Genomic DNA, 23,685 nt, shown 5'->3' on the forward strand with positions numbered 1-23,685 from the left:
CAATGTGAGAGACCCGGGTTCGACCCCTGGGTTGGGACAATACCCTGGAGAAGGGAATGGCAACCCACTCCAGTATTCTTGCCTGAGAATTCCATGGACAGAGGAGCCTGGCGGACTACAGCCCATGCGGTGGCAAAGACTCGGACACGACTGAACAACTAACGCTTTCACTTTCACCTCAACATAACATATTTGAAACCTTCCGTTCCCTCACCCCCACGGCCAACATGGCTGATTTCTCTTGCCTGCGTTCTACTCTGGCTCCTTGCCACTGATACAGCCTCTCTCACCCTGGGTGACCACAAACTAGTATTTCTCTCGTGTAGCTTCTTCTGCCGCAAACCCATCCCTCCAAATCAAACTGGCTTCTGCGTGATCTTTCTAAAACACACACTTGGTCATGCAGTCTCCCTGTTTATAATGTTGCAGCCTTAAGGGCAGCACATCAGTACTTCCCCTATGGAGGGAGAGACATAGTACAGCCCACCACCACCCACAGAACAGGTTGTGAATATATATCACGCCTTTGCGGGTATATACCATGAAAAAATGCACTTTCTCTTTACCCTGCAATTCCAGTTCTACTCATTTACCTTCAGATATCCTAGTGAAGAATATCCATTGCAACACTGTTCAAATAAAGATTGGAAAAAGCCTGAGTGATCATTAACTGGTGCTGTTTAAATTAATTATGCTGACTCTTGCAGGAATGCCAAGTGGCGCTTTTTTTTTTTAAAGCATATGTGTGTGTGTTCAGTCTTTCAGTCATGTCCAACTCTCTGCGACCCCATGGACTGTAGCCCGTCAGGCTCCTCTGTTCATGGAATTTTCCAGGCAAGAATACTGCACTGGCTTTCCATTTCCTACTCCAGTGAATATTCCCAAGCCAGGGATCTAACCAGCATCTCCTGCATTAATAGTCAGATTCCTTACCACTATCACCACCTGGGAAGCCCTTTTAAAGCATAAGGTGGACACTTAAGTGCTTTTATGGATCAGTTTGCCAGGATATCTTTTTAAGTGAAAAAATAAAAACCAAGTTGTCAAACTGTAAATACGACAGTCCTTTATATGTCTCAAAAAAGTGACAGAAAAATAGACATTTCTTCACTTATGTATCAGCTGTCTTGCACACTAAAATGTGACCTCTGTGAGTACCAAGATTTTGCTGTTTTATCCATTCTGTCTTCTGAATCTGGGCACAACAAGGGCTTAGTAAACATGTGTTGTTTAATGTATCAGAGAAAAGGGCCTGGATGCCAGTCTGTTGTGTCATGGTTTGATTAGGATTTTGAATACATTTGTTCATGACAAGAGTGAAGTTGTTTTTGAGAGTGAAGTGATTTTCAAGAATGGAGCTATTAGTTTGATATAAAAGGGAAATGATATTTCAGGATGTCATTATCCACACCTGTGTTTGCTGATAAGCTCTCAGTAACTCAGCTGCTGAGGGACCCCAGGGGGGCTTATCGATAAGAACTATGGGGAGGGGAGGAACTTCCCTGGTGGTCCACTGGTTAAGACACCATGCTTCCAATGCAGGGGGCACAGGTTCGATCCCTGGTTGGAGAAGTAAGATCCTGCCTGCCATGCCAAGATGGCTGAGAAAAAGTATTATATATATATATAAGGACTTTCCTGGTGGCTCAGACGGTAAAGTGTCTGTCTACAATGCGGGAGACCTGGGTTCAATCCCTGATTTGGGAAGATCCCCTGGAGAAGGAAATGGCAATCCACTCCAGTACTATTGCCTGGAAAATCCCATGGACAGAGGAGCCTGGTAGGCTACAGTCCACGGGGTCGCAAAGAGTCGGACACGACTGAGCGACTTCACTTTCACCATAATATAAATAAAAGAAGCAACTATGGGGAGGGGATATTTAGTCAGTAATTGCTCAGAGTTTGTGAGAACCATTCAAGAATGTTTGTCTGGGCAAGGCTCCCCTTTGCTGATCTCAGCAGTTCTCATGGAAGAAGAGCATCTTCCCCACTGACAATGGCACCATTGTTACCTAGCAACAGGGATCTTTCACTTGCCTTTCCCCAGCAATTGGACATCAGCTGGTGGTTGGTTAGGTTGACTGTCCCAAGAACTAACTCATAGAAAGGTACACCTCAACTAAATATGGACTTCATTTCTTTCATGTCCACTTACCCAGAACAACAGTGTAATTCATCTCTTGTTGGTTTAGTAGTGTTATTTCTTTGTTGGTTTATTAAGAGATATTATCTCATATGCTATTGACTTGTGAAATCATTATAATTCCCACTGTGAACATGTGTTAAAGAAACTATTGCCACAAATAATCTCAGTCTCTAACCATAATTTTCCCTGAAACAAAACACTAAGAGTCTGGGGTGGGAGAGACTTGCTTTTCATTCATTCCCGCCAACCACCACCCCCTCGACATATCCTTGAGTGTAGAAGCTCCTCTCAGCCTATTTCCCATCTCCCAACCATGTACTCTGACCACCAGCCTCTCCAAGCTACTCACCCTGTTCCAAACACAGAGAGCCTGGCCAGAACAGGACAGACCTGCTCAGTTTCCTTGGCTTCAGGCAGCCTTCTCAGATCTTCCACTAAATTCCTGCCCATCCAGCCTTAATCACTGACTATCCCTTTGGTTGCACAAGTGCTTGTTCGTTCTCTGGATTATTTTCAATGTTTTCTTTAGCACCTCTCAAGTTATCTAGCTCTTAACTATGACCGCGTCCCTAAAGTCTGCCATGTACTACCTGGACGAAAACCAGCTCCTACTTATCTTCACATAAGGAGCCCAGAGCAGTGCTCAGCAAACCGTAAGAGCCAATCAGTCTTTAAGAATGAATGAGTGTCATAAAAGCGCCCCCCCACCAATGGAAACCGTCCAAATATCCATCAGCTGACGAATAGATGAATAAAATGTGGTATATCTATACAATGGAATGTCATTTGGCAATAAAAAGAAATGTAGTGTCTGTACCTGCTGCAATGTGGATGAACCTTAAAATCATGATGCTTTGGTGAAAAAAGCCAGTCACAAGGGTCCACCTATTATGTGATTTTATTTACATGAAGTGTTCAGAAGAGGAAAATCCTTAATATCAAAAATAGATTAGTGGGTTTCTGGGGCTGGGGAGGATGAAGGTATGGAATTGTTTTTTGAAGAAATAAAAGTGTTCTAAAAAAATTGATGGTGGTGATGGACCACTCTGTAAATATACTAAAAGTCCTTGAATCGTACATTTTGAATGGGTGAATTGCTTGATACATGAGTTATATCTCAATAAAGCTGTTTGAAGAATTGAAAATGAAAATGAGTGAGAGAAGGGTGAATCATGAACCAGGTTAATCCAGGTTAATGGGGCATCTCAGTGAGTAAAAAGCCTCTCCCACCTGACTCGCCATACCTGCCAAGAGGGCCCCTCCTAAATTATTGAGTTATTTATATTACAAATAACATCAAGTCTGTCGTGTGCCTTCACCATACCAAGTACTGAGGACAGAGAAGTGAACTGAATAGAAATATTCTGTGCCATCACAGAACTAATTTCTTAGGGTGATAGCCCGATACTTAACAAAATATTAGCCAAAGAGATTTATTATTATTATTACATTTGTGTTAAAAGCTGGAAAGGAAAACTTCCAAAGCGCCAGTAGCATTAAAGAATATTGCTTGTCCAGTCAGGACGAGGTCCCCTTGGTCAAGTAATTTTCATGCCTAAAACCACCTGTGTGTTTCAATGTTTTCTGTTAACTCTGCCTGATATTGTTTACTCACAAACTGAGTGGGGTTTTTTTCTAATTGGAGTATAATTGGTTTACAAGTTGTGTTAGTTTCTGCTGTTCAACAGCATGAATCAGCCATAAGTATACATATACCCCCTTCTTGAGTGTTCCTCCCACCCCCATCCCACCCATCTGGGTCATCACAGAGCCCTGAGCTGAGCTCCCTGTGCTACACAGCAGGTTCCCACTAGGTGGTTTTACACGTGGTAGGGTATACACGGGGGTTTCCCCGGTGGCTCAGCGGTAAAGAATCCACCTGCAAAGCAGGAGACGCAGGTTCGATCCCTGGGTCAGGAAGATCCCTTGGAGGAGGGCAGGGCAACCCATTCCAGTATTCTCACCTGCAGAATCCCGGGGACAGAGGAGCCTGGTGGGATACGGTTGCAAAGAGTTGGACACGACTAAAGCGACTGAGCGCGCATGCCGTGTATATGTGCCAATCCTTAATCATCCGACTCACCCCACCCTGCCCCCACTGTTCGCATGTCTGCTCTCTACATCTGTGTCTCTATTCCTGCCCTGCAAACAGGCTCATCTGTAATCGAGCTTTCGGATTAGAACGTAGGGCCAGCCAGTGTGTGCTTGGACTCTCTTACCCCGTCACTGCTGGGACGGACAGGCCTACCTGGAGCACGGAGAAGCACCCAGAACTTGGCCCCGACATGGCTCTTTGATTCAAATCTCCACATCTGCCTTCCAGTGCCCGGCAACGTGGATAGATAGCTTTCATTACAACCTTCCTTAAGGACACTTCCAGACCAGCAGTGAGGCATTTCATTTCCTTCTGCCGGAGGCTCCTTGTGCCGGGTGATATAACTCAACAGAAGACTTCTCCTGGAGGGATTTTGAAAACTAAACCTCCAACTTCGCTGACGTTGCAGGTGTTCGCTGAGCTGGGCCCGCTTTGCCTCCTTTCTTAGAGCCAGTGACTTACAGCTTCTGGAGCTCATGAAAATCTGATCAGGCCCGTCTTGGACAGAAACGCGTGTATTCCCCATTGTTTCCAGGGTAGATTCCAAATTGCCGATGTCAACACAACCCTTCATATCCGGTCCTATTTGCCCCCTCCATGCCCGCCACATCCCTCCCCGCCAGCCACGTCCCTCACATCCGCATGCCCACCACTAGCTTTAATGCATCCTTATGAGATATTACATACTGTACTTATCCTTGGCATGAATTACCCTATCCCATCTTCCCAACAACCCTCCAAGGCTGGGAGTTTTTATCTCCATTCTACACATTAAAAAAAAAAAGAGAGAGAGAGAGAGAGAGAAAGAGAAAATAACTTCCTCAAGTCTTACAGCTAATAAGTATTAAGATTCGGATTTCAACCCAGGCAGTCTGACTGTGATTTTAATCACTTCACTATTTCGCATGAGCAACACCAAATTACTTGCAATTTGCCCAATATGCTATTCTCTCCTGCCTCTGGGCAGAAATGGATCTGGTTTTTCATAGGACTGAAAGCTTATACAGTTTTGGAGGCCCTTTTTAAGGAAAAGGAAAAAAGAGCTAATAAAAAATTTAGGTATTTATAAGGGAAAAGAATCTGAAAAAGAATAAATACAAAAATTTCAAAAATACATTCAGCCATTAAAAAGAATACATTTGAATCAGTTCTAATGAGGTGGATGAAACTGGAGCCTATTATACAGAGTGAAGTAAGCCAGAAAGAAAAACACCAATACAGTATACTAACGCATATATATGGAATTTAGAAAGATGGTAACAATAACCCTGTGTACGAGACAGCAAAAGAGACACTGATGTATAGAACAGTCTTATGGACTCTGTGGGAGAGGAAGAGGGTGGGAAGATTTGGGAGAATGGCATTGAAACATGTAAAATATCATGTATGAAATGAATTGCCAGTCCAGGTTTGATGCACAATACTGGATGCTTGGGGCTGGTGCACTGGGACGACCCAGAGGGATGGAATGGGGAGGGAGGAGGGAGGAGGGTTCAGGATGGGGAACACATGTATACCTGTGGCGGATTCATTTTGATATTTGGCAAAACTAATACAGTTATGTAAAGTTTAAAAATAAAATAAAACTTAAAAAAAATAAAATAAAATAAAAATAAAAGTACAAAATGAAAAAAAAAAAGAATAAATACATATGTATGTATAATTAAATCATTTTGCTGTATACCTGAAAGTAACATAATATTATAAATCAACTATACTTCAATATTAAAAAAATCAATTTAAAAAATTAGGTATAAATATGAATACTTATCTTGAGTAATAAAAAGATGGCAAACTGCAGTTTTAAATTGCTGAAAAACCTCAGAAAGTTTTTTTCTTAAAAGTCAAAAAACCAACACTATTTCTATCATTTTCTTTCTGAAAAATATGTCTATCATATGATTCTCCTACTTTTTTAAGTTCAACCTACAGATCACTTCCCCATATACCCCAAATTTGGGGATGTCATTTTCTACAAGGAAAATGGAAAGATAATTCAGCCTTTCTCCAAGGGCAGAGGTTAGTAAACTGATACCTGAGGCTGATTGCTATTTTTGTAAATAAAATTTTATTGAGACACACTCATGCCTATTTGTTTGCCTCTATCGTCTATGGTTGCTTTCTTGCTACATGGAGATAGAGTTGAGTGCTAGTGATAGAGAAGGTATGATTACAGGGCCTAAAATATCTACTTAGTTCAGTTCAGTTCAGTTGCTCAGTTGTGTCCGACTCTTTGCAACCCCATGGACTGTAACACGCCAGGCCTCCCTGTCCATCACCAACTCCCAGAGCCTACTCAAACTCATGTCCATTGAGTTGGTGATGCCATGCAACCATCTCAACCTCTGTCATCCCCTTCTCCTCCCACCTTCAATCTTCCCCAGCATCAGGGTCTTTTCAAATGAGTCAGTTCTTCGCATCAGGTGGCCAAAGTTTTGGAGTTTCAGCTTCAGCATCAGTCCTTCCAATGAATATTCAGGATTGATCTCCTTTAGGATAGACTGGTTGGATCTTCTTGCTGTTCAAGGGACTCTCAAGAGTCTTTTCCAACACCACAGATCAAAAGCATCTATTCGGTGCTCAGCTTTTTTTATAGTCCAACTCTCACATCCATACATGACTACTGGAAAAACCATAGCTTTGACTAGATGGACCTTTGTTGGCAAAGTAATTCTGCTTTTTAACATTCTGTCATAGGTTGGTCATAAGTTTTCTTCCAAGGAGCAAGCATCTTTTAATTTCATGGCTGCAGTCACCATCTGCAGTGATTTTTAAACCCCAAAAAATAAAGTCTGTCACTGTTTCCATTGTTTCCTCATTTATTTGCCATGATCTGGCCCTTTTACATAAAAAGTTTGTCAACTCTGCTGTAGGGCAAGTCTCTGAAGGGGAGCATTTAAGAAAGTTTCTCTGAAACTTAGTTTCATTGCCTTTAACCTACTTTGTTGCCTCTGGGCCAGAAATCCATCCACTGTGGGTACCTTCCTTTGAGATTTGGCTCAGACATGTTCTCCTGCAGAAAGTATTCCCTGAACCCTCCCAACGAGGCCAAGCCAAGGGCCACTCCTTGTGTGCTCCCACACTCTCATTCAAATCCCCCTTCATTTATTATGGAGGAAAATCACTTCTGTAAACTTACTTCCAATTCAAGATTGCAAAGATGATGATACAGTTTGACCATTCAGGTATGCCAAAAGTAAGAGGGTCCACACTGATTTGAAAAAACTGACATGTATTATTAGCTGCCTACTTTGTATCCATTTTCCTTTTCTTACTTTGCAGCTGAATGTGATTTTATTCAGAGCACTGTTGTATCAAGTTCAAAGATTACTTTATCAGCCTCATTTATATTTCTATCAATGACATAGATGTAGAAGTATTTTGTGGGATTTTGAAAAAAGTTTCTACTAAGAACTACCTCAGATTGGAGGTAACTCCTTTTTCTATCATTACCACCTTGTCTCCTTTTGACTTCTTGTAATATGGATGCAATGGCTGGAGCTCCAGCAGCCATCTTAGATTATGAGGTGACTTTGTAGATAGAAATCAGTGTGAAAACCAGAAAAATAGATATATATAAAAAGTACTCTATGTCCAAGTAGACCCAGTAGAGTCACTACAAAAATCTTGAACTAGCTACTTTGAGAATACTCTTATTTTAACTTGAAAAAATTATTGTGTGTTCAAGCCATTGCAAATGAATCTCTGCTCCTAACAGCCAAACACAGCTCCTAAGTGGTGCATGTGTACACACTTAGTTGCTTCAGTCATGTCTGACTCTTTGTGATCCACTGGACCATAGCCCACCAGGCTCCTCTGTCTATGGGATTCTCCAGGCAAGAATACTGGAGTCGGTTGCCATGCCCTCCTCCATGGGAGCTTCCTGACTCAAGGATTGAACCTGGGTCTCCTGAATTGCAGGCAGATTCTTTACCACTGAGCCACTAGGGGCACTCAGCCGCTGTTACACCTCAGGGCTTCTCAGATTCTAGGGTACAAATGGATTTCCTGGAGATCTTGCTAAAATGCAGATTCTGATTCCATACATTTGGAGTGATATTTGGAATTTCTAACAAGCTCCCAGGTAATACTGGTGCTGATCTGCATAGACCACACTTTGGCTATCAAGTTTTAGCAAATGAAAATAAAAGCTCATTCTTTCCATAGAGTTTGCTAGGTACTTACTATGGACAAAAGGCAGAAGACGAGGGGAGGAATAAGATGGTAAAGAGACAAGTCTTTTTGTTGAAGATAGTCACAGATTTTTGCCTAGCATCTCAATGCCTCTGTTGGGTGACAAATATCATGGTTGTCCCTAAATGGGTCACAGTTTCTGCATCTTATGCTCTAACTAGGGAAACTTAAAGGAATCAGTAGCTTTCTGAAAGGGAAACTCTCTACCCTATGAAAAAAGCTTGGACGTCAGAACTAGATTTGACATCGGAACTAGATTTGACATCAGAACTAGATTCGACATCAGCATCTTTCTCAGGGAAAAATCAGAAGAGGCCTCAGGTATTATTCTCAACAGTGTCTTCCTGTCAACTCCAAATAGTGAGGGAGCAAGAAGGAAATCTAGAGTGTTTAGCTGTTTAACAAATTTTCCTCCTTCAGCATTCTAAGATGTTACTGAATTGCTGAATTTTATACCAAATGATAGCACTACATAGGCATACAAACGCTAAGCCGAAAGAGAGGCAGTGATGTTACTGAAGACAAGGTGGTTGGATTCTGATGATAATGGTTAGAATTAGATTCAATTGTTTTGAAAAGAGCACAGACTCATCTCTAATACACTGGCTGCTTGCTTGGCACACCCCAAAAGACGGGGTAATTTTTCACTCTGAGCCAATCCTTCTTTGACTTCAAGTAGTCCTTCTCTTAGGCAAGATGGAAAGTGATTAGAGAGGAACATGTCTGGAGGAATCTTGAAGCTTTTGCTTCAAACCCTCTGCTTGAAGAAAGTGGGATGTGTATTCTCACTCTTTCAAGATGATGCTCCCTTTCAAGTGCCTCCCATGGAATTGGAACAAGTGTTTGCCTTGAAATCCAATATTTAGGTTCAGCATCCATGAGCCAATGAGGTTTTGGGAAAACCAGTTGCTTCACTGAGCTCCCCATTCAGTGTTACAGAAAACATTCTTTAGAACAGGAAATCATTTTTCTGGAAACGAACTCAGAAAACTGTTACAGAGGAAAATTGGTGCAGCTAGAAACACACACAAATTTCTCAATGTCACCCAGCTAGTGTGGGTTTATAGGACTTTGCCCAAAAATCAGTACGCATATGAACTGCCAAATGCATCTGTTTATAAAAATTGAATTTGTCATGAATGTACCTTAGCTTTTACAGTTCCACTTGGACTTTAAAATGTAGAACATCATAACTAGTAATATGGGATTATCCATATGCATTAAATATTTGATAAGCATTAATCATTTTATTCTTCAAGTGGGCTGGATATAAATGCCCAATTTCTCTAAGTGGGATAGTTCCCAAGCCCCTTTTATGTAATAATTATTGACTTCATGTTTATAAGCAGGCCTGAAAGTAAATGTCTCTTTTTAATTAGTTTCCTGATGACTTTCTTTTTCTTTTTTAATTAAACAGTGCCACAGACAAACTTTTGAAGCCAAAGACACTTTAATGGATATGATCTGTCTGCCTTTCTTTTCCTGACTATATTCATTATAGGCAAATCAATGAAAATTGATAAACTCATGATGGAGAAAAGGAATGTATTTGTATTCATTACAGGGGATTGGAGATAATAATAAAATGAAATGTTGTTATAGTGAGATATAAACGCAACCTACAGAATTGTTCAATATGAGAATAACTACATACATTTCATTACCATGATAGGAAGCAGCTCAGAAGCGGAAGCCAATAATTCTAAAAGTCTCAAGCACAGGGTTATGCTGACTCTAGAGTTCAATACGTTAATTGACAATAAATCCTGCTTGCCTCCAAAAGGCACTTGACTAGTCATTTTCAAGATGGTCATGATTTTTTATGATGCGGAACTTTTAATTTACAGGGATGATAAAAATAGATTTACTTTCAGCCACTTGTATTTGATTTAATTACCTAATCAACTATAAATCATCTACTATTGAAAAAGTAATCTAACATAGATGATTTTTGGCTGTCATATTTTTGGGTTACTGCTAGAAAGTTTGGTGATTGGAGAGGAAAGAGACTTGGACAGGGTGAATCTTCTACACTGTCCTCCACAGTCTGAAAGAAGTCTGTAAAGTTTGACTCCACCTTCAAATTCAATCAATTGTCCTTTCTTCCAACTTATTTCTTAACCGCATATACATTGGATGGGGTATGATGCTGTCAATAAAGGGGAAAGATTGGGACTTGATTACATCTTAGCATTTTTCCAGTTCTTATATGCTGTCATATTACCCCTAGTGATAAGTTGGATGTAAATCTAATATAGTAGCTAAGATGACAAACCTAGACAGCATATTAAAAAGCAAAGACATCTCTTTGCCAGCAAAGGTCCATCTAGTCAAAGCTATGGTTTTTCCAGTAGTCATGTATGGATGTGAGAGTTGGGCCATAAAGAAGGTTGAGCACCAAAGAATTGATGCTTTCAAACTGTGGTGCTTGAGAAGACTCTTGACAGTCCCTTGAACTGCAAGGGGATCAAACCAGTCAGTCCTAAAGGAAATCTACCCTGAATATTCATTGGAAGGGCTGGTGCTAAAGCTGAATACTTTGGCCACCTGATTCAAAGAGCTGACTCACTGGAAAAAATGCTGATGCTGGGAAAGATTGAGGGCAGGAGAAGGGGGTGGTAGAGGATGAGATGGTTGGATGGCATCATTGACTCAGTGGACATGAGTTTGAGCGTGTTCTGGAAGATGGTGCAGGACAGGGTAGGGAGGGCCTGGAGTGCTGCAGTCCATGGGGTCTCAAAGGGTCAGGCATGACTTAGTTACTGAATAACAACAAGGTTGACTATAGAAACTAGAGGCTCACCTCAGCAGAACCTGCTAGATTAAATGTCCGATTATAGATGGTGGATATTTATGATTAAAGAAGAAAGGCGTGGTTTCCTGGAATAATTGGAAGTTCTGATGCTTCAGTGTCATAAAACCTGCTACAGTGTCTGTCTCCAGGCTTTGTCAGACAGCTCAGACACTCCCCTTTTCTGTCTGTCTCTCCAGAAATCAAAGTCTGCAACTCTTTTGTGACAGTATGCTAATTACTAGCCACTTGCTTCCGAAAGGTAAATCTCATCTTATTCCTGGGATGCTCAAAATTCTTCAGTGGTTTCCCATCATGCTCAGTCTAAACTTGTAGACGAAGCATCTCCTTAACACTTGAGACTCTGTTAATATTCCCCCATCCTATGTGTTCTAAACACTCTGAAGGCTTTTTAATTCCTGCAAAAATATGGCTTATTAGCTGACTGTCTGACTGAACGGACGGATGGATGAACGAGTGGATGGATAGATGCAAGGATGAAGGGATGGAAGAGTGAGTGGATAGATGGATGAACAGCTCAATTAATAAATTAACTTTCCTTCCCATTTCTGAAAGTATTTAGCCCTTTGAAAGTGAAAAGTGAAAACGTTACTTGTTCAGTCATGTCTGACTTTTTGTGACCCCATGGACTGTAGCCCACAAGGCTCCTTTGTCCATGGGATTTTTCAGGCAAGAACACTGGAGTGGGTTGCCACTTCCTTTGCCAGAGGAATATTCCTTCTCCCAGGGACTGAACCCTTGTCTCCTGCGTCTCCTGCGTTGGCAGGCAGGTTCCTTATCACTGAACCACCTGGGAAGCCCCCACCTCTTGAGCTCTCTATATTAAAATGAGCAAAGATATGAAACTCATGATACCTAAAATGCATGTGTACATTTATGTCTACTATTGAAAGAAAGAAATAATAGGCCAGTTATACTTCAATATAGAAATATTACCCAAAACACAATTATTATTTTCATATCTATTGAATAAATGTCCTACCCCAGTCCAAAACCATAGACCCATATATTTACAACATGGCATTAATATCACCCAGGTCATTTTGTGTTCTGCTTTGTTCATTTCATAATTGATCAAAAATATTTGCCATATTTCCACCCAGTTTTCATAATTATCACTTTTAATATCTGCAAAATATCCTATCATATTGATGGAGGATCATTCAGTTCATGATTCCCCTATGGATGGACATTTTAAACTATTTCTATGTTTTTGTTGCCATTGTTGTCATTGGCAATAATGCTTCAAGGACTAATAAAAGATGTGAATATAGAAAGTCTGATTAAAATTTTTCATCAATTTTTCCCTTTCCCAAAGAGTATGTGATTACCTCAGAGCTCATTATGTCCTTAATCTCTATTATCATTTTCTTTTTTCAATATTCATACCTATTGGTTACCTCTCAAAATTTTGTAATTCTCCCATTCTCCCCTTCACTGGGAAGCTATGGCGGCTCAGTGGTAAGGCCTGCCAATGCAGGGGATGCTGGTTCAATCCCCCTAGAGGAGGAATTGGCAACCACTCCAGTATTCTTGACTGGGAAATCCCATGGACAGAGAGGAATCTGGTGGGCTACAGCCCATGGGGTTGCAAAGAGTCAGACACGACTGAGTGACTAAACAGCAACAATAACAAGCTCCCTTTCTCTAGTCTTGACCTTAAAAACCATATGCAATCATTTGTACAATAACACAGATATGAAGTCGAACCAACCTGAATTCAAATGCTGTGTACCCCTTTGTAGCTCCGTGAACTCAGAGAAGTGACTGAATATTTCTAGCTTTCAATGCTTCCCAGGTGGCTCAGTGGTAAAGAATCCACCTGCCAATGCAGACGACCCAAGAGATATGGGTTCAGTCCCTAAGTCTGGAGGATCCCCTGGAGAAGGGCATGGCAACCCACTCCAGTATTCTTGCCTGGAAAATTCCATGGACAGACGAGCCTGGCGGGCTACAGTCCATGGGCTTGCAAAGAGTCAGACACGGCTGAGTGCACACAACTTTCAATTGGCTAAATGAGAACATTGCCTTCATTATAGGTTTATTTTACAGCAAACTCCAAGAAAACTTTCATTGTTACTCTTAACATTTTTATCACTATTTTCTTTGAAGAGCTTTAAAAGTCTGGACTCGGAGAGGATAGGATCGAATCTAAAAATTGTAATAGAAAAAGAACTTTTTTGGCTTATTCATCTGCTTCTTTTCTTCTCACTCCCCTTTTAAATAATTGTAGAGAGCACTGTGATGACTATTGACCAGTTTTAGGGGGTCTTTGCCTAACTCCTCATAAAAATATTTCTCTGAGATTTCTTCCCATATTATTACATAATATTCCTAAAAAATAAGCTTTAAAATAAAGAGCAGCAGTTTGCCCCAAAGAATGGATATTTCACATTCTTTCACACAGAAAAAATGGTGATTCATTGAGATGGTTTTGAAGTTACTGTAAATAATATTATGATTAGTAACTTTGAGTATAAAACGTTTTGTTCAAATAGCATTATTTTGTTAGGAAGGATTCCAGCATTTGAACTTACTGTGTCAGACAATATACACATTTTAAACTTGATTTGTTTTGAAATGATGTTTTTCTAAAGTATTGTACAAATTTTTTATACTTGCTAAACTGTCTCAGGTTCTGTAATATGAGCAAAAAGAAGATAGAAAGCTTTGAAGAAACAAAGTCAGCTAGTCTAATATTAATGATACAAGATTCCTATTCTGGGAAATATATCTATTTCCTTTTACATGTTGTTGTTTCAGACTATGCTTGCATATGAAATAGCCAAATAAATATTGTTTCCATGATAAAAATACTATCACTTATACAACTTACAAGGAAAGACAAAAATTAAGCTAGTGATATTGTTCAGTTGCCAAGTCGTGTCTGACTCTTGGTGACCCCGTGGGCTGCAGCATGCCAGGCTTCCCTGTCCGTCATCATCTCCCAGAATTTGCCCAAGTTCATGTTCATTGAATCAGTGATAAATGAAAAGGAACTCTACCTTGCTAAACATTTTTTAAAAAGCTCCATGAATTGGGCTAAAACACAATACAGCTTGATCAGATTGAGTATAATTTTGTGTACCTCACAAATGTCAGCCAAAAGTTGATTGCTCAAAATGATATTCTGTGCTGAAAGGTTTTGGATCAAGAAAACGTTCGCATATAATTGCTATTCTTAAGGAACAGTGGTTTTCCTTTGCTTATAGTGATGAGGTTTTTCTAGACTAGCATGTAAAGGGTGGTGGAACTGTCTAAGCCTGGTTCTCCCTGCAAGTTTCTTTCTCTCTCTCTCACCCAGGCAGCCGATCGCCCCCTTTCCATCAGATGCTCACCTTTGCTAGTGAATAGTTAATGGGTTCTGGCATCATTGAAGGCATAAGCATAAACAGGGTTGTAGGATCCCAGGGTGTCCTGGTGTTCTGTAATCATGCATGTAAGATCCTCAGATCCAGCCCTTGAACCGTTTCCCACTCCCCTTAATAGTTTCCTGGAGCATCAAGTGTTCAGAAATACAGCTCTATTTTAAAACCTCCAAGTCACCACTTTATCTGGCTCCATCCTCTCCTCTTGGAATTGATAACGTGTTGACTCAGAGTCATAATGGTAACTTCCTCATGAACAGCTGATGTTGTGAAATTAACAAAGACGAGAACTCCCCGACAGTGGCAGCCAAGAAATGAATTATAAAAATGTACTTCAGTCACAATACCAGAGAGAATCCGCTTATGAATTAGTAACAGATGGGAAAATACTATTCACTTCCAGTTTTACATAAACGTCTATAATGCTTGTTCTGATCATAAGTTTTTATTTCTTCCCGAGCTTCATTATGGTTCTAGCAAGATTCGCCATTAAAAATAATAATAATAAAAAGCTTGCAGTATGTCGATGCTATTTTTCTCTCTTCCTTCTCTCTCTGTTAAGTATAAAAAGTAAAGAATAATTCAGATGGGAGGTACACATATCATTTCATCGCGTACTTTTTGTATTGCCAAGCAAAGTATTATTTGCTCTCTTCAAACACGTGGAGCTTCCCAGGTGGCACAATGGTAAAGAATCTACCTGTAATGCAGAAGACACAAGAGACTTGGGTTCGATCCCTGGGTTGGGAAGATGCCCTGGAGAAGGAAGTGGTAACCCAGTATTCTAGCCTGGAAAATTCCATGGACAGAGGAATCTGGCAGGCTGCAGTCCATGGGGTTACAAAGAGTTGGACACGACTTAGCGACTGAACAACAACAAATTCACCCTTTACTGAAATTGTCATTTTGATTTCTCATCTCTTTCACTAAAATGACCTGTATTTTTGTGTTCAAGGTATGTGTTTATGATCAAAAGCCCATACATATCTATATTAAATGGAAGAGGAAATGACAACTCATTCCAGTGTTCTTGCCTGGAAAATTCCATGGACAGAGGAGCCTGGCAGGCTACAGTCCTTGGGGTTGCAAAGAACTGAGAATGCCCTTATATTAAAGGAAGGGTTCCTGAAACAGTGTCTAAGAACAATTCTAAGTACAGAAATTATGTTTCTCTCCTATCTTTTCCCTTCGAACTAAGCTGCTTACTCCCCATAACCAATCTTCCTTCCTAAAGGCAACATTTTATTTGTGAAAGTGCTTTGAAAAGACAGGGGGATATCAGCATTATTTTAGAGAGTCTTTCTAAAGAACCATAACAAGTCTATTTGAATCTTTTATTTGGTATTAACTAGATATTTTATCATAAGTGAGCAGGGAGTTTCTGGTTCACTAGTCTTTATTGCTTTCTTGAATGCATCTCAACCTTTTCCATAGTTCAAGTCCATATAATCCTCAATCCTTTTTTCCTTCAAATTTTAACTCCTTCCCTGTGTTCCCCATAACTCTTCTTGTTAATATCTCTGAGAATGCACTGTTAAGCTGTCATCTTGAATGTGAAAATGCTTTGAACTTACGGTGAATTGTGCCTTTTAAACAGGACTGTAAGAACTTGAGCCATTCAGCTTGGTATACCCTTAGCCAAAAATACTTGTTCCAAGATTTTCACCCCTTTCTTTTCTGAGTGCCTGAGGGAGCCCTCTCCTGAAGCAATGCATCTGTTTTAGGTTTATGTTTAAAAGGAGTCCTTATCTCTGACTCTGACATAATTATTATTTTTTAAAAGTTGGTTTTGGTATGTACCATTTTTTTAAGTCTTTTTTGAATTTGCTACGGTATTGTTTGGTTTTATGTTTTTTATTTTTTTGGACTCAAGGCATGTGGGATCTTAGCTCTCCAACCAGGGATGGAACTCGTACCCCCTGCATTGGAAGGTGAAGTCCTAACAAGCTGAACCAGCAAGGATGTCCCTTGATTCTTGCATAATTAAATAAATGTTCTCAGGGGTCCTTTGGGCTTCCCAGTGGCACTAGTGGTAAAGAACGGGCCTGCCAATACAGGAGACATAAGAGGCATGGGTTTGATCCCTGAGTCAGGAAGATTCCCTTGGAGGAGAAAAGGGCAACCCACTCCAGTATTCTTGCCTCCTCCTACCAAGTCTGTTTATTTGGAAAAAAAAAATCGGGGGGCCACACCTTGTGGCTTGGAGAAGGGCATAGCAACCCACTCCAGAGTTCTTGCCTGGAGAATACTATGGACAGAGGAGCCTGGCAGGCTACCGTCCTTGAGACTGCAGAGAGTCAGACATGACTGAAGTGACTTGGCACGCACAGGGCCCCCTTCAAATTCCTGCAGAATAATGCAGTAAATATTCATGATGATTTCCTGAGCAGTCTTGTTACCTTTTTCTCAGCCCCTTTCTTCCACCTGTTCCCATTGGGCATCATGTTTCTTTGCCAGTCTCATCTCCTATTATACATTCTCTGCTTCAACCACAAAGAGCAGTTTTGAGCCTGTCTTTGTGTGTTTGTATATCTCGTCCTTTCTGAACGGAATGACCTTTCTCCCCAACCACACCAGGCAGACTCACCTGTCAGCGTTCAGAGGGAAACCTCACTTCACCAGAAAGCCTGACGGCTCGTAATACTTTTTCCCTGTCCTGAGATAATCTATTGAGATGTGAGTCTGTTCTTTGTTCTCGCTGCTCTGGGGCACTCGAACAAGTGAGATAAACCTTTTTCTTCTTCCTTGCAAGATGGAAACTGAGACTTTCTGTTCCAAATTCTGGCTCCCAGACTGCATGGAAGTGGGGTCACAAACAACCTTGACACCCCACCACACACACTTCCACACACACTCTCTTAAATCCTTTCTAGCAAAGCTGTGTGTATGTGTGTGTGTGCTCAGTCATGTCCAACTCTTTGCGGCCCCATGGACTGTAGCCTGCCAGGTTCCTCTGCCCATGGGATTTTCCCGGCTAGAATACTAGAGTAGGGTGCCATTTCCTACTCTAGGGATCCTCACGACCCAGGGATCAAACCCTCGTCTGTTGAGTCTCTTGCACTGGCAGGCAGATTCTTTACCACTAGCACCACCTGGGAAGCCCAAAGACCCTCTAAAGGATGTATTACTGCCCAGGTTTGTCAGAAATAAACAAAGGCAAATATGGCATCAGAGAATCAAGGTTGGAGTTCAACGTCAATGGGTCTGATGGTAAAAAACATTTTTTTGGTTTACCAGGCCCTCTCTGTTTTTGAAGCCAGAGCCTGCAGCCTTTTGTTTGGCCATCTCTGGTCTTGCATTTGCCCATTGGGATCAGCCTGTACCCATGGGGGACAGAACCAAGGACAAGCTGAACCCATCTCACTTTGGTACCTGCCAATGGAGTTGCCTAAGACCCAGTCCAGTTCTAGCCCCCAGTGAGATTCTCTGATTACCAAGGAAGGCAGTGCAGAAGTTTAGTTAGAAACTTAACTGTCAACATGGGAGTTTCCTAAGTCCCTCTGGCCCTATCCACCATTCTCTCATCCCTATAATGGGCGGTAAAGTCTCAGTAGATGTCATTCACAGAAGACTTCCACCTCCCCAGTGGGGTTCAATCTTTGGCTAACCTTATTGAGCCTCTTCTGTCATCATTATTGGTCTCTTTTATAGCCCCTGCTGGAACCTAAGACTCATTGTCAGAATCAGCTCGGTCAGAGGATTCCAGAGGGGACCATTGGAGTTTTATGGAGACTTTTCCATCTGCTAAATAACCTTGAGAAAAGAGTTGAGTTATTGACTTCCTGACTCACTGCTCTACCTCCTCAGCCACCTGGGGTGAGTTTATATTCTCTGACATCCGGTGTCTCCTGAGAGCATAGCATCATATGGACATGAAGCATTTACTGGCTTAGTTATTTAAGAATACGCCTACAATGAAGGAGATGTGAGTTCGATCCCTGGCTTGGGAAGATCCCCTGGAGAAGGGATTGGCTACCCACTCCAGTATTCTTGGCTGGAGAATTCCATGGACAGAGGAGTCTGGCGGGCTGCAGTCCATGGGGTGCAAAGAGATGGACATGACTGAGTGACTAAACAGAAAAACTTTCTATTTTCAAGTTTGGAGTGTATGCCCCTAACTCTCCTGTTGGGCTCCTAGTCCTCTCCTGTTTCAAAGGCACATGCATAGATGACCTTCACATTCACCCTCTTTTAATGTCTGAGTAATAGATGCATAATTCCAAGGTCTAGCTCCTAAATCCCTCACCATCCATTAAAACTCCCCCTGAATATTCTGTGAATCACTGTGGTTTAAAGACACTATGCCTTAAAAATAGATTGATAAAAGTGTAGATTTAAAGACTTTTTCCAGTACTTGTGTTATTCTAGAGGTGACACTGGACGGAAGATTATCAGTATAAATCTTCTTCCTCCTAGAGATCACCCTGGAACCTGTCTGGGTAAGAACTGCTTGGCTGTAAACCCACCATTTCCAGCCAGGAATGTCAGAGTTGCTAGAGAATTGGGTCTATGAGGTATGGTTGCAGGCAACCAAAGGAGTCATTCACGGAAGCAGGATAAGGGGTGGGTGGCATTCAGCAAGATTGCGCTGGCATAGGACAGCCTGAGAATGGAAGCAAATTCCCAAAATATGGCCAAAAAATCTGACACTACACACCACCATGTGGGATCTTCCCAGACCAGGGTTTGAACCCATGTCCCCTGCATTGGCAGGTGGCTTCTTAACCACTGGACCACCAGGGAAGTCCCTGGATCCTTATATCTTTAAGGTTCCTCTTCTTCCAAGCTTCAACCCACTAACAGGACTGGTCCTCCACCTTACTCACCATAACTGAAAATGTCCCCAAACACTGTTCTGTAGGTGGGGCTGGTCCAGGCAACATCACCCCTGGTTTCAAACCACTGCTGTAGATGATATGAAAACCTCCGCTTCTGGTCGCAGGGGTAACTGCAGAAGAGAGTATTATGTGGGCAGGGTCACCTGTTCTGTAAGAGGCCCCAAGGTGTCACCTGCCTTGTGACACCCACTTTAATCCTCACAAGATTCGGAAAGCAGGTTGAGACTCGAACGTGACCAGCAGCATCCCCTAGGCCACCCGGCTAAGAAACAGGGGAGCCGGAGTTTGAATACCTTGCATCTTCCATTGCTCCACTGGACTTTTCCTCCAGTTCCCGGAGAAGCCAGGATTAGAAGATGAAGTGACACACCCAAAGAAAGAAAGGAGAGCAATCAGTGGAAGTGAGAGTTGCCCCAGAATAAAGGCTTCCTTCTTTCTTCCCAAACTCTCTTTGGTTAAGACAGCAAGTGGGGGACTTCCCTGACAGTCCAGTGGTTAAGACTCTGCCTTTCAATACAGGAGATGTGAGTTTGATCCCTGGTCGGGGAACTAATATCCCACATGCCTCCTGTCCCCAAAATAAATAAGTAAATAAAACAGCAGCAATATTGTAGCAAATTCCATAAAGACATTTTTAAAAAATCATCCACATCAAAAAAAAAAAAAAATTCAGGATGGAGGGGACACATGTTTGCCTATGGCCGATTCATATTGATGGATGGCAAAAAAAAACCATCACAATATTGTAAAATAACTATCATCCAATTAAAATAAGTAAATAAATTTGATTTTAAAAAAGACAGAAAGCTGGGAGAGGTCCATTCTTGGTCAAGTTTAGTTGTTAGAGCAGTAATGATAGTAGGAGTTCTGGCTTGTATTTAAAGCCATCACGCGGTCACTGGATGTGGCTGTTAAGTCAAGAAAAACAGTTCTCCATGGGCTTGAAATCCATACAAGCCAGGTGTGCATTGGGTTCTCCGAGGATGGCCAAGCCACAGAGCTGAGACGGCCTCCCCCGTCTGCCCCCTCACTGCTGATTTTATGGAATCGACCACAGTGACGAATGGCCTCGCATTTGGATGGCGGTCCCAGTCCTGGTCACAGCTGAAACTCCCTGTCACTGCAGACATATGTGCACTCTGAGAGCTCTGGAGCCATTGGCCATCTGTCCAGGAGGCCACAGCCATCCCTGGCATGGAAATTAGCAATTGGAAGAGGCAGCTTTTCCCCGGCAGACACCTGGAGCCCCGGGCTCATAGACACAGCCTCACCAGCTACACAGCGGTGCTGGGAAGCCCCCAGATCAACAGCAGGTGGCAGGAGGGGGCGATGCAAAACAGACAGGAGCTCTCAGCCATCACCCCAGGAAGAGGCGGGAGAAATGATTTCTGTGAGCATGAACACAGCGAAGGGGAGAGGGCAAGTTTGATGGATGCAGTCAAATCTGGGTTTGACTCTGTTCCAGTCCCTATGAGATGCATGAACGTGGACAAGTCACTTCTCCCACGGACTCAGTTTCTGCATCTGGAAAATCACAACAGACTCCTTCTTCCTTCAGAAGGGGAGAATTGGTGAGAAAATTGGCTTTCCAGTCAGTGAGCGGTTTGTTGGGGCAAGGACTGTCAGTTTGGGCCCCCTGCTACACAGACTTTATTATTTATGAAGGGAAAAGGGGGCAGAACCAGATGGTGAGGCCCAGGCTCCTTTGGGGAAATTGACAAAGCGTAAGTCAGGAGACTCAGACATACTCATAGAGACACATGTGAGTGTCACACGATGAGCTTCAACTTTTAATTGAAAATGTAACACGTGATCAGGGACAATTGTACACAGGATGCCAGAATGCCTAATCATAAATATATCTTCCTCAATTCCCAGGTGGCTCAGATGGTAAAGAATCTGCCTGCGATGCAGGAGACCCGGGTTCTATCCCTGGGTAAGGAAGATCCCCTGGAAGAGGGCATGGCAACTGATTCCAGTATTCTTGCCTGGACAATCCCCAGAGACAGAGGAATCCAGTGGGTTTCAATCCATGGGATCATGAAGAGCTGGACACAACTGACCAATTTTCATACATGTGTGTGCTAAGTCACTTCAGTTGTGTCTGACTTTTTGTGACATTATGGACTGTAGCCTACAAGGCTCCTTTGTCTATGTGGGCTTCTCCAGGCAAGAATACTGGAGTGGATTGCCATGCCTTCCTCCAGGGGATCTTCCCGACCCAGGGATCAGGCCCAGGTCTTTTATGTCTCCTGCATTGGCAAGTGGGTTCTTTACCACTAGCGCTACCTGGGAAGCCCTTCACACATACACACAGATTAATTATTAGATACAGAGTTTGTATCTAATGGGGAGCAGACACTTCTTCCCAGTTGGCAAACCAGCTGGCTCTTCCACCAATAATGCACATGGGTTATCTGTTTTCACACCCCGAAGCACCCAAACGATTCTCTGACACCCCCATTTTCCTCTTGGAGCATGTATGCATGTTTTAATTTATTTACTTTTTGGAGAGGGTCGTGATGTCGAGAGAAATGAACCATGCAACCCAGTTTACAAAAGAGATGTTCTGAATTGCAGCAAATACAGGACAACAGAGATGCTGCTCCCCTTCTGGAATACGCCCCTGCGTCCATGTCCGCCAGAAGCCTTTGAAGGCAGCTGCCGCATGCAGGAGGCTTCCTGCATTTTCACTTTTGTGAATGATTGGCAGGGCAAGCCAGAGGGGCTGTCTCTGCCGGCTCTTCTCTCTTCCTGGAGGGAGGAGGACTGGAAGGGAGAAGGCAGAGGGGGGAGCAGGGGCTGCTTTACCTCCTGGACCTAAAGAACCCACACCCCGCGGCTGCCGCAGCAATAAGACAGAGATCCACCCCCCACTGCAGACACAGACCCTCCCAGAAAGCCCACTTGAGCTGAGAGGTGAAGTTGTTCACCACGGATGCGCGAATGAAAACGAGATAAATAGTGAAGTTTCTGAAGGTAATTTATCCACCCCTTGCTACCTGCCTTTCCAATACAGAGACCATTCTGTGTTTGCCAAAAGCAGAAAAGAAAGGGGAGATAGGTAGCAATCCCTCCGAGGCTGCCCCGGGTCAACTTTATCAAAATGATAAAATGTTTTGGGTCTTGGCAGCCCCCTGGGCTGGCTCCGGGTTGGGCTTCCCAAGGCATTAAGGGGTGAAGGAGGTGAATGCACGGCTCTTCCTGGCGCATCCCAGTGGCATTGCCTGTGTCGCTGCTGATAGCAGTTTTATCAAGATAAATCTAGTGCTCCTCGGGAAGGATATTAATAAATTATCTAGTAATGAAAAATGTGAGAGGAACCATACTCTTACATCAGGCTTGTGATGATTACTTTGATAGATGCACTGGCAAGATTTCCTCGACAAGGCAGAAATGAGAGACATGACACATAGACCTTTAAGGGTGACCTCAGAGGGAAAACAGGAGCTGCTGATTGATACAGAAGCGGAATAGGAAAAACCAGAGCTGCGAGCCGCTGCCTGTCGACCGCCAGACGGATGAGCTCCGCTGATCAACCGATCATTGAGTTTAGAGTCAGATGCAGAAAGGGAAGGAGGAGAGAGAAGAGGAGGGGAGGGTGGGGGGCAGACAGGGAAGACTGGGGTCTGTTCGTGGAAGCGTGGAATCTGGAACTGAGCTTAGCATAGATGTGCGGATGGAATCTTAGCTTTCTCACAAGACACCAGAACATCCTCAGCCTCCTTATCTGTGAACGAAGAGATGTCAGTGGCACTGACTTCATAGGGCTGGTGGGGATTGCAGGCAATAATCGTTGGAAAGTTCTTGCAGCCAGGAAGTACTCAGTAATGGTAGCATAGACTCTGAGAGAGGTCGGGTCCTCTTGAGAGATGATAAATGTGGTCATGATCACTGGGAAAGAAGCAGGTACTCAGATGAGGCTGTTAAAGAGAGGAACCTTGGTGCTTTTATCTTGTTAACAGTCCTTGACACATTTCTGGTGCTCTGTTAGATTCTAAGGATACTAGTTGAAATGTGGCATGGCTTCCCGCACCACCCCCCCCACCACCACCACCATGCATGTGTGCATGCTAAGTTGCTTCAGTTATGTCCGACTCCTTGCGACCCCATGGACTGTACCCCGCCAGGATCCTCTGTCCATGGAATTCTCCACTGGAGTGGGTTGCCATGTCCTCCTCCAAAGGATCTTCCCAACCCAGGGATTGAACCCACGTCTCTTCTATCTCCTG

The sequence above is a fragment of the Bubalus kerabau genome, chromosome 23 (assembly GCF_029407905.1).
Source record: "Bubalus kerabau isolate K-KA32 ecotype Philippines breed swamp buffalo chromosome 23, PCC_UOA_SB_1v2, whole genome shotgun sequence".
Taxonomy (NCBI): Eukaryota; Metazoa; Chordata; class Mammalia; order Artiodactyla; family Bovidae; genus Bubalus; species Bubalus kerabau.